This window comes from Arachis duranensis, chromosome 6 (genome assembly GCF_000817695.3).
Source record: "Arachis duranensis cultivar V14167 chromosome 6, aradu.V14167.gnm2.J7QH, whole genome shotgun sequence".
Classification (NCBI taxonomy): Eukaryota; Viridiplantae; Streptophyta; class Magnoliopsida; order Fabales; family Fabaceae; genus Arachis; species Arachis duranensis.
In genome coordinates this window covers 24633489-24642466 of record NC_029777.3, presented here as the reverse complement: position 1 = coordinate 24642466, position 8978 = coordinate 24633489, and the positions used below count along the sequence as shown (strand labels likewise).

General features: G+C 38.2%; 1 long non-coding RNA gene across 2 annotated transcripts; it reads right to left on the bottom strand.

Annotated features, from left to right (window-relative positions):
- Window positions 1–3400: 3400 nt before the first annotated feature.
- LOC107493432 (uncharacterized) lies at window positions 3401–7335 on the bottom strand. Of its 2 annotated transcripts, XR_001592957.3 has the most exons (5): window positions 6871–7335; window positions 6172–6276; window positions 5078–5187; window positions 4934–4981; window positions 3404–3644 (listed from the first exon to the last, which is right to left on the bottom strand). It is a non-coding gene; the product is annotated as an uncharacterized LOC107493432 (long non-coding RNA). The 2 variants fall into 2 exon arrangements; XR_002363659.2 differs by lacking the exons at window positions 6172–6276; window positions 6871–7335 and adding an exon at window positions 5769–6163 and having other exon boundaries at window positions 3401–3644.
- Between the last annotated feature and the right edge of the window lie 1643 nt (window positions 7336–8978).

Below are 8978 nucleotides of genomic sequence, written 5' to 3'. Positions count from 1 at the left end.
ATTAGCAGTAGCATATGAAGCCCTAAAGAGCTAAACCAGGAAAATACACTCAGAAGCATACGTAAGGTCAAAAGGAAAAAAGCATGCATCACAGTAACAAACCAAGCGCGATAAAAATTCAAGCTTTCCAACATGTACTCATTCAAAATCAAAGCTTCAAAATCAAATAAAACCCAGCAGAAATAAATGGTGAAGAGAAAGCAAAACCAACCTGAAAAAGGAGAAGAAGGCGGAAGAAGGTTGAAGACGAGGAGGCCAGAAATTGCCATCAAAAGTACTTACGATTTCCAAACAAACGTTGCAAGAAGAAACACCAAGAAACGTAAGTTTTCAGAAGAAAACAGAAGTAGAGGAGAAAAAGGGAAGTCACAACAAAAGCAAGAGAGGAGAAAAAGTGTTTTTTGAGAGTAAATTTAAAAATAAAAGCCAAGAGAAACGGAGCATCAAAAACCAATTAATGGGGCATTAAAAACCCTCGCACATTCCCAAGGCCAGGACGCTAATCCAAAAGCGCACGTTTTCAAAGGAAGCGAAACGTTTTGCATTCAAAAAAGGGAAACCTACAAAGATAAAATCGACGAAATGCTCGAGTTCGGCTTCACCCGAGAAGGATCAAAGTCTTAAAACTAAAGGCTCAAAAGGAAGACCGAGCTCGAGCAGGGGCACTGTTCATACCCTGGGTCGAGCTGTCACACCCGAGATGTTCTACTGACAAAGCGACCGACCTCTTCAGGTCAGGACAATCCGACCTCTTCTCAAAGAGCTCGGCCAAGACACAGGAAAGCCCAATAATGGGCCCAAACAGAGGAACACATCCCGAATCCAAAGGCAGCCCAAGCCTATAGAGATAAGGGTGGTTCCCTTGAAGATACGAGGACCTCAGTCAAAGATAAGATAAGTTAAGATAAGATAACTAACTTATATTATCTAAAAAGGTCACTCTACACCATTATAAATATGCTGGAGCACCCAGGTATAACTCATACTCTGATTCTACTCAATACCTGCTTAATGCCCTTGCTAACTTAAGCATCAGAGTCCCTTGCAGGTACCCCCCACCCTCCGAGGACGAAGGATCAGCACCACTACCAAGTCCAATAAGTCGGACACAGTAACTCCGACCAGTACAGAAGATCTCTTCCGAGATCGACCTACAATTTTAGGTGACCCTCGGAACAGTTTTGTACTAAATAACTTAGCATTCAACTTCATGAGAGCTCCTAGGTACTGAGCAACTTGTTCTTTTCTAGTGGCCTCGTCCTCATCAGAGGATGAGTATTCATCAGAACTCATGCATTGGAGGAGTCCATGCGAGGGAACCTCTATGGTCTCTATATGAGCCTTGGCTTCTGTTCATATCCTGGGTCGAGCTGTCCGACCCGAGATGATTTTCTACGAGACGACCGACCTCTTCAGGTCAAACTACCCGACCTCTTTTTAAAGAGCTCGGCCAAATCGCCAGGAAAGCCCAATAAAGGGGCCAAATAGAGGAACACGACCCAAATCTAAAGGCAGTCCAAGCCTATAGAGATAAGGGCGGTTCCAATGAAAGATAAGATAAAGATAAGATAAAATAACTAACTTATCTTATCTGAAAAGGTCACTCTACAACATTATAAATACACTGAAGCACCCAGGTATAACTCATACTCTGATTCTACTAAAAACCTGCTTAATACCCTTGCTAACTTAAGCATCGGAGTCCCTTGCAGGTACCACCACCCTCCGGTGACAAAGGATCAGCACCATCACCAATTCCAACAAGTTGGACACAACAGTTCTGACCAGTACAGAAGATCTCGTCCGAGATCGACCTACAGTTTTAGGTAACCCTCGGAACAACTTCCTTTAATTCTTGGATGGGAATTTCTTCAGTGGGTGCTGAACACCCAGTAGGTGTGCCATTACTGGTGTTCAATGCCAGTTCTGGTGGTTCTTTGGGTGTTGAACGCCCATCATGCATCCCTTCACTGGGGTTCAGTGCAAGTTTCTTTACCAAGTTGGGAGTTGAACGCCCAATAAGACCTTCTTTACTGGCGTTTAACGCCAGATTCCCTGCCAGTTTGGGCGTTGAACACCCAGTGAGGGCTTCATCACTGGCGTTCAACACTAGCTTTGATGCCTGTTCGGGCGTTGAACGCCTAGTGAGGTCTTCCTTACTAGCGTTCAATGCCATCTGAGTTTCTCCAGATTCGGCCTCATCCTTAGCAGTGATGGCCTTGCACTCTTCTCTTAGGTTTACCTTAGTGTTACTGGGAAGAGTGTCAGGAGGAGTCTCAGAGATTCTCTTGCTCAGTTGACCAACTTGAACCTCCAAATTTCTAATGGAGAATCTTGTTTTAGTTATGAAACTATGAGTGGTTTTAGAGAAGTTGGAGACTATAGTTACTAAGTCATAAAGGCTCTACTTAGGAGTCTCCATATGTTCCTGAGAAGATGGGAATGGTGGCCTGTTGTTGAACCTATTTTGAGGTCTTCCACCTTGATTATTATTGAAGCCTTGCTGAGGCTTCTGTTGATCCTTCCATGAAAGGTTAGGATGGTTCCTCCATGAGGGGTTGTAGGTGTTTCCATAGGGTTCTCCCATGTAATTCACCTCTTCCATGGTGGGTTGATCAGGATCATAAGCTTTTAGTTCAGATGAAGCTTCTTGAGTGCTGCCAGCTGTAGCTTGCATTCCAGTCAAATGCTGAGAGATTATATTGACCTGCTGGATCAAGATCTTGTTCTGAGCCAATATGGCATTCAAAGTGTCAACTTCAAGAGCTTATTTCACTACAAGAAAATACGCTTTTTGCCACGCTTTAAAAGCGTGCCGAAAAGTACAAAAAAGTGTGCCGATAGCTTTTCGCCACGCTTTTTGAGCTATCAGCACGCTTTTGAAAGGGTCACATCTGCCAGCGTGCCGATTGCTCTATCGCCACGCTTTTGTGGATCTATCGGCACGCTTTTTTTGTTGGCACGCTTTCTTTTCTTGCCACGCTTAAAAGCGTGGCCATAGGCCTTAACCTTTCGGTACGCTTTATAAGTGTACCGAAAAATGCACGTATCGCCACGCTTTTAAAACGTCCCAGAATGTATGCTTTGGGTACTCTTTAAAAGCGTACCAATAGAGGAAAATATAGCTACACTTTTTAAACGTGCCAATAGGATAAACGTATGAGGATATGGGTACGCTTATAAAACGTGCCAATAGATGAGGATATGGGTACGCTTTTAAAGTGTACCGGTTGCCAAGTTATTGCCACGCTTATTAAGTGTACTTGTTGAACCCAAGATTAAGGTATAGCCACCCTTTTTAAGCGTGCCCATAAGTTTGGTCAGAATTTTTTTTTTATTATTCTTCTAATATTTCGTGCAAAATTCATATAAAAATTTAAAATTATAAACCAAAATAAAATTATATATATTGAACTAATCCAACAAATATAAACTTTCCTATAAAAAAAGACATACATATAAAATTGTCACCATAAAAGTAGGTTTTGATGACAAAGTACCAAAAAATAAAGTCATAACAAGTAAATAAGAATTGTCATTCCAACAAGTGTCACATATCTACTTCTATATACTTAGTTACAAAATATCAAATTTCATGAGTAGTGTGATCATCCATTATGAGCTCCATTGTTTTTATCACTACCCTGCAGAATTTTAAATAATCTTGTGTTAGTACATTTATAAAATCGACTTCAATTAAGTCCAACAAATCCAATTCTAAATCCAAATTGATTAAACATGAAAATGGCAAAGCAACTTTAATTAGATCCCACAACATTGCATATTCAGCCATTAGAACAAAAAACACATATCAAACACAAAAGAAATAGTCCCCTATACATGGTCACAAAAGGAGCTGTTCACACACAAATTTCAAATTATTGGAGTAGAGGAACAAACATTTACATGAGTAAAAAATTTTCAGAATTCTGGTTACATTTTGTTTTTTATTATTATCCATTAGCAGATTTGGTGTGTGGAGTCAAAATTGACTAAGCTAGAAATGGAAGAGGCAAGGAATAACAAGCAAGTCGGAAGAGAAGAGATGGTGTAAAGTGGACTCGCAGGTAACAAGTAATTAAAAGCTAAAAAGAATGCTACAATTCACAAGTGCATCATCATCATGCAATTGGTTTGGCTGAATGGTAAGCAACCCATCTGTAACTAAAATCCATATTCCTTTTCCCTAATTAATGCTACACTACCTCAGGATAGTAGTAATTAAATTCAGCCAGCAACATAATTCTCAATCAACAGTAATTCAATTCAGCCAGCAACATAAATTCTCAATCAACCATAATCAACAGTTCTCAATTCTCAATTCAGCCAGCATAAATTCTCAATCAACAATAATCAACAATTCTCAATTCAGCCAGCAACATAAATTCTCAATTAACAATAATCAACAATCCTTAATTCTCAATTCAGCCAACATAAATTCTCAATCAACAATAATCAACAATTCTCGATTCTCAATTCTCAATTCAGCCAACAACATAAATTCTCAATCAACAATAATCAACAATTCTCAATTCTCAATTCAGCCAGCAACATAAATTCAACATGAAAAATGAAATTCTATAATCTAAATCAAGGGAATGACAATAATACAATGCTTCAAATCCCAAGTCCCAAATCTGCTACAATTTCTTCCATGTAAGGCATTAGCCATTATTTGTTAGGCTGAACTCTCAAGCAGAAAAAGAAGCAAACTTTTTCAACAATGAGCAAACCAAAACCTTTTAAACCAACAGTAACTAAGCATGTAAACCACCACCACCAGAAGCCTCAGAAAAAATTAAAATAAAAAAATATACTACGAAAGGGGTCTGAAATAGTAGAAGGTTATGAAACAGAAACTCTCATTGTAAAATTATGAAAGAAAACCAAAAAAATAATAAAATATTAAATTTGAAGAGGGCAATAATCATACCTGTTCACTAGTAGGTACTTTCCTCTTCAAGCAGTTTTCATGCAGTAGCTACATAACCAAAAAGTAAAACAAATTAAAATGAGAATGTAATAAACCATGTTCAACTTTTTGGCTTTTTACAATTAGTAAGAAATAATGGCAAACCTGGTAAGCAACTTCAGATTGGTTATATTCACCTCTTCTTCCCCAATCACCAACCACCAAAAAATGAAGAGAACCGTCACTTTTACATGGTTGTGTAAATCTCTGAAGCTCTGCAGATGCATAAAGAACCCACAAACCAAAGCTAATAACAACAATAATCGTGAAGAGAAGAAAAGATTTAGACATGGTTATTGTGAGTCTTGAAACAAATGCAAAACCAAAGAGGAAAGATCACTCTGTTTTTGAAAAACGGTTGCTGTTTTCCTACATATATATATATATAACTAATCCTCAACGTAACCTCCTTAGAAGAATATTAATAATCAAGGTACTAAGCAACACAAATTAATGTTAGATCTTGTGAAACTGTGAAAGCGACAGCAATTGTAAGCCACTGGAATTTTTCTATTAACAGTTAATTCCAACTCAATTTTCAAGGAGCATATCTTAGTAATATTTTAATTTTACTATATTTGGCAATTGACATTAGAATCAGCTTGAGAGAAACTTGTAATATTTTAATTTCACTTTTAATGGCAACTGCAAAAACCAAACAAGTGGTGCGGTTGATCAGGAAAATAACATGGGTTTGCGAATTGGGAGGCATTAGTTGGTTATATCTGAGGGAATATGCCCAGCATAACTCTTTGCAAATGGATATTTTAATTTTACTTTGAAGGAACATAATGACCTCAATTTGACTCTGAAGGAATCTGATATACCCAATAGCTTTTAACAACACCGAGACAACACTGAGGCTGTGTCAGTTTGCAAAAAAAGTAAAATATAAATACCACACACCATAAAATTTAAATCCTCCATAGTCATATAATAAAGCATCATTTGAGTTTTCATAACCTGTATTCAGTCAGTTTAAATCCTCTAATTAAATGTTAAGATGTTTCAGAGCTCATCTTAACACAACATTTAATTTGCTTTGCAAAAGATCTCTTCATAACCCCAATTTTCAATCTCAGATCAGATCAGCCCAGATACATGTTCAATCCATTGAACATTCAGGAAACAGCAACATTGATAATTCACATACATGTAAATGCAAGAGAAAAGGTTTACTAGAACTTTCAAAGAATTACCTCTTCTACAAGATCCCCAGCAATTCCTCTAACAAGTTCACACGGATTATTTTCAGTAAATGATTCATTGATCCAGAAACTGATGTCCTTGTAACAAGGAGGATACTATAGAAGAAAAAGAGATAGAAAAGAATTAGAATTCACAGTTAAAATTTAGTAAGCACATGACATGATATGTGTATTTGTTAACAAAAATAAAAAATATCAATAGATCCATAGTGCATACTTAGGAGCTTCAATTTATCTCCGAATTGTAATGTATCTTCCTTGTTCTATATAACAATACAAGCAAAAAATACCCTTCAAACACCCCAATAAAAATGTGCAATTTTGCCTTAAAATTTATTACAAGATCAAATTAAAGTCAGGCATGAAGAACAGAAAACCACCATGCTCATAATTACTCCTATGAAAAAAGCTATACTCATCATGAACAGGTTAAATGCAAAATGCTTTCCAGAGATGTTTAAGTTTGAAAATCAAAATTACTATCTCAGGTAGATGTAAGAGCAGTTTTCTTTTCCATACAATTCTAAACTCCTAAAGTAAAAGCAATAATGCAGCACCAATGACCAATCACCATCCAGAAAGTAATAGAAAATGATCCGCAATGGAATAATAAGCAGAGAATTAACATTGAAAGAACGCACCAAGCATAATCCCAAGTAAACAAAATCGATAAAGCTAGAAAAAACAAACCTTGATGCCAGATGCGGGATGAGAGGCGAGCAGAACCGCGACACAGAGAGAGGCGAGCAGCACCACGACCAGGGCTGGGTTGGAGAAGATGAGGCTGAGCAGAACCGCGACACAGAGAGAGGCGAGAAGCACCACGACCAGGGCTGGGTTGGAGAAGATGAGGCTCAGCAGAACCGCGACAGAGAGAGGCGAGCAGGACCACGACCAGGGCTGGGTTCGAGAAGATGAGGCGAGCAGCACCGCCACAGAGACAGGCGAGGAGCACCACGACCAGGGCTGGGTTCGAGAAGATGAGGCGAGCAGCACCGCCACAGAGACAGGCGACCAGGGCTGGGTTCGATCGCGACGATGAAGCTGACGGCGCCTTAGCTTTTAGGGTTCGAGCCAGAAGATGAATTTTTAGGGTTTCTTTGTTTTACTGTGTAAGTTATTAGTGTGTGTTGTTGGGTAGTAAAAATTGATAACTTAGAAAAAAAAAAGGTTAAATGTGGGAAAAATAGGTGAGAAACTAAATTTTTGAGGAGGGAATTCTATCATCACGTTTTTGTACGGTGCCAAAAAACACAAGGTATGGCCACGCTTATTAAGCGTACCGGTTTTTTCTATGGCCACGCTTTCTAAGCATGGCAAAAAAGCGTGGCGAAATATCAAATCAGTGGCCACTCTCGTAAAAGCGTGTCGATTTCTCTCTATGGGTACGCTTTTCAAGCGTGGCAGTAAGAAAGCGTGGCCAAATTTCAAATAAGTGGCCACCCTTAGAAAAGCGTGCCGATTGCCCTCTATGGCCACGCTTTTCAAGCGTGACAAAAAAAAGCGTGGCCAAATCACAAATCAATGGCCACCCTCGCAAAAGCGTGCCCATAGACCACTTTTGGGCACGCTTTTAAAGCGTGGCAAGAAAAAAGGGTACCGATAGGCCTTTTTTCTTGTAGTGTTTCTTCTGAGCTACCATATTATTCACAGGGTTTCTTTTAGAAGTGTACATGAATTGATTGTTTGTAACCATCTCAATGAGTTCTCTTGCATCTTCAGGTATTTTCTTCACGTGGAGTGATCCACCAGCAGAATTTTCCAATGATATTTTGGACATCTCAGAAAGACCATCATAGAAGATGCCTAGGATAGACCATTCTGAGAGCATGTCAGGGGGACATATCCTGATCAGTTGCTTGTATCTTTTCCAAGCTTTATAGAGGGATTCACCTTCTCTTTGTCTGAAGGTTTGAACTTCCACTCTGATTTTACTCATCTTTTGAGGTGAAAAGAATTTAGCCAGGAAAGCATTGACCAGCTTCTCCCAAGAAAAAGAGCATAAGTCTGTAGACTTTAGGATCCACTCCATTGGTCTTAATAGTGTCACAGATTTGCAAAAATTCAGATAGAAACTGATGTGGATCTTCAAATGAAAGTCCATGAAACATGCAATTCTGTTGTAGAAAAGAGACTAACTGAGGCTTAACCTCAAAGTTGTTAGCTCTAATGGCAGGTATGGAGATACTTCTAACATAGAAATCAGAGGTTGGTATGGTGTAGTCACCAAGAACCTTTCTTGCCTCTCTTCCATTATTGGGCTCATCTTCCATGCTTTCAACTTCTTGTTCAAAATTTTTTGAGAGGTTTCTTTCGGAGTGTTGTGCTTTAACTTGTTGTAAATGCCTCCTTAGGGTCCTCTCAAGTTCAGGGTCACGATTAAAAAGATGTTCTTTATATCTGTTCCTGCTCATAAACAAGAAAAGGAAAACAAAAAAGAAGAATGGGAACTCTATATTCAAGAATAGAGGCATGTGAGATGTGAAAAAGAAAGAAGAATGATGATAGAGAGAAGAGAGAAAAAATTCGGCTATGAGGAGAGAAGAATTCGAAAATTAGAAGTAAAAGGAGAAAATATTTTTGTTTTTATTTTATTTATTAATTCAATTTGAAAATAAAACTAATTAACTAAAAAGATTTGAAAATTAAATAATGAATTTTTGAAAAATAAGAAAGAGAAAGAGAGAAGATATTTTTGAAAATTATAAGAGAGAAGAATTAGTTAGGAAGTTTTGAAAAGGAAGAACGAAAAAACAAGTAACTAATTAAGAAAGATTTGAAAATAAGATAAGATAGAA